Raw genomic sequence first — 2,976 nt, 5'->3', positions numbered from 1 at the left:
AATGGATAGCTGCCATGGATAAGAGATGAAGTCATTGCTGAAAAATGACACATATGAACTGGTTCAAAGACCAAAGAACAGAAAAGTATTACAAAATAAATGGGTGTACAAGATCAAGCAAGAAGGTGATGATAGCAAGACAAGATACAAGGCTAGGCTGGTTGTCAAAGGTTTTGGCCAGAGACATGGAATCGATTATGATGAGATTTTCTCACCGGTAGTGAAGATGACTTCTATCCGGGTGGTGTTAAGTCTAGCTGCTTGTATGGATCTTGAGGTTGAACAATTTCAAGATAATTTGTTTTCGCTTGTTTATAAAAACTGCTATGTCCAATTGAATGATCCTTCAGCTGATGATCGTGAAATTGAGGAAATTATTGAGAAAATTGTTAGTGGTTTATTCTGTACACTTGCTACCCTAGCTGTTGTCCCTATAATTAGATGCCCTAGGGGTGGTCCTGCTGAGATGGTAGCTTCTCTGTTAGATCAGAGATTACGTGATCATCTCTTAGCCAAGAACAATCTGTTTACCGAAGGTGGAAACTTTTCCAGTTCATTTCAAAGACCAATTTTATGTATATTCGATAGAAACTTCGAGTTATCAGTAGCCATACAGCATGATTTCAGGTATAGGCCACTTGTTCACGACGTTCTTGGCTTGAAGCTTAATAGTCTAAGCGTGCCCGGTGAAAAGGGAGGAATTAAAACCTACGAACTCGATCGATCCGACCCATTCTGGGCAGCAAATGGATCGCTTGAATTCCCAGAAGTGGCAGTCGAGATCGAATCACAACTGAATAAATACAAGAAAGACGTTGAAGATGTCAATAGAAGAACAGGAGGAAACGATGGTGCTGAATTCGACGGCACAGATTTAGTCGGCAACACTAAGCATTTAATGAACGCGGTAAATTCACTCCCCGAGTTAACCGAGCGGAAACAGGTAATCGATAAACACACAAACATTGCCACAGCATTACTTGGACAAATCAAAGACAGGTCTCTCGATTCCTACGCCAAAAAAGAGAACGACATGATGATCAAAGGAAACATTGACAAAGCCGAACTCATCACCGTTCTCAAAGGAAAAGGAACGAACGTCGACAAGCTACGTTTCGCCATCATGTATCTAATATCATCCGAAACCATCCCTCAATTTGAAGTAGAATCCGTCGAAACAGCTCTCAGGGAATCCGAAATCGACACCAGCGCGTTTCAATATGTTAAAAAGATGAAATCGTTAAACGTATCCTTAGCCTCGGCTAACTCCGCGAGTAGAAGTAACATCGTGGATTGGGCGGAGAAGCTTTACGGGCAATCGATAAGTGCGGTTACTGCGGGTGTGAAGAATCTGTTATCGAGCGACCATCAACTCGCACTTTCGAGGACTGTCGAGGCTTTAATGGAAGGGAAACCGAACCCCGAAATCGATTCGTACCTCGTATTGGATCCTCGTGCTCCGAAATCTTCTGGGGGGTCGAGTGGGGGTCATTTGAAGGGGCCTTTTAAGGAGGGGATTGTGTTTATGATTGGATGAGGGAATTATGTGGAGTATGGAAGTTTGCAAGAGCTAGCCCAAAGGCAGCAGCAATCTGTTAAACATGTTATCTATGGAACCACGGAAATGCTAACCGGGGCTGAATTCGTCGAGCAACTTGCGGTTTTGGGTAACAAAATGGGATTAGGCGGCGGGTGTTGGGTAGGGATGGCAATGGGGCGGTTCGGGACGGGGAATGCAATTACCATCCCCGCCCCGTTTTAATTTCGGGGATTTTTTTAATACCATCCCCGCCCCGTTCGGTTTTTTTCGGTTTCGGGGAATCCCGCGGGGCACCGTTAATAATTTTTATTTAAAATAAATAAATAAATATTATACAATAATATTATATAAACTAATTTTTTAATATAATATATATTGTAATATATTAAAATTTTATATTATTATAAAGAAATAATTTTAATACTCTTATAAAATATAGTAAATAAATAAATATATTGATAATTTAATATATTTAATTATGTTTATGGTATTCGGGGCAGAATCGGGGTGAAAACGGGGTAAAATCGGAGCGGGTCGGGGCGGGGGACACAAATACCATCCCCGCCCCATCCTCGTTCGGTTTCGGGGAAAAACCGTCCCAAACGGGACAATTCGGTTCGGTTTTCACGGGGCGGTTTTAAATTGCCATCCCTAGTGCTGGGGCTGGGGCTTCGTCGAGCTAATTATGCAATACTTTTCTTACTTGAATATTTGGGTTTGGAGTCGGACAAAGTAAGTAACAACTACTATTAATTGCTACATATATACACTATTATTTGGTTTGTTTATTATTAGTACTTGTGTTTAATTAAGAATGTGGGTTTCCTAACCTTGGTGTTAATTATTTTCTTATGAATTGCTACTTAGTTCCTCAAAACTCGAAACAAAAGCTCACCTATTTTATAGGATCGGATTTTCATGACAAAAGTTTAGCATCATTAAGAGTTTATTATAGAGCTTGTTGTTAGTTGTCGTTATTTTAAACGACTCTCCTTACATATTTAATAAAAGAAACTTGAGTGAATACATTTAAATATTTACTATGCTTATCTGTGGGTATTGAAGATTCAACCAATTTTCAAAATAACCATTAAACTTTTCAAACTTAGTTTGTTTATTTATTTTCAAACTAATTTAATTTACAATTCAAATTCAGTTTTTCTATTATTTTATTTTATTTTTAAATTAATTAATATATTTGCTTTTAAACAAATTATTATATATATATTAAATTATTATTTTTATAAATTAAATTATTTATATTTTGATATATATATTTTTAATTATTATTTTGACAAATTTAATTATTTATATTTTGTTTATCCATCTAAATTCGAATACGTTAGTTTTGACCTCATTAAAAACAAGATTAATATATTTATTTCAATCATGTGTTGTTGAGAATGTTTAATATTATTTATTTAGTTGTAAAGAGA

General features: G+C 36.9%; 1 pseudogene; it reads left to right on the top strand.

Annotated features, from left to right (window-relative positions):
* Window positions 1–265: 265 nt before the first annotated feature.
* On the top strand, window positions 266–2,336 carry LOC124935432 (annotated as a pseudogene).
* The last annotated feature ends 640 nt before the right edge of the window (window positions 2,337–2,976 follow it).

Source organism: Impatiens glandulifera, chromosome 4, assembly GCF_907164915.1.
Source record: "Impatiens glandulifera chromosome 4, dImpGla2.1, whole genome shotgun sequence".
Taxonomy (NCBI): domain Eukaryota; kingdom Viridiplantae; phylum Streptophyta; class Magnoliopsida; order Ericales; family Balsaminaceae; genus Impatiens; species Impatiens glandulifera.
The sequence above is the reverse complement of the archived record's forward strand: the minus strand, read 5'-3'. Positions and strand labels throughout refer to the sequence as shown.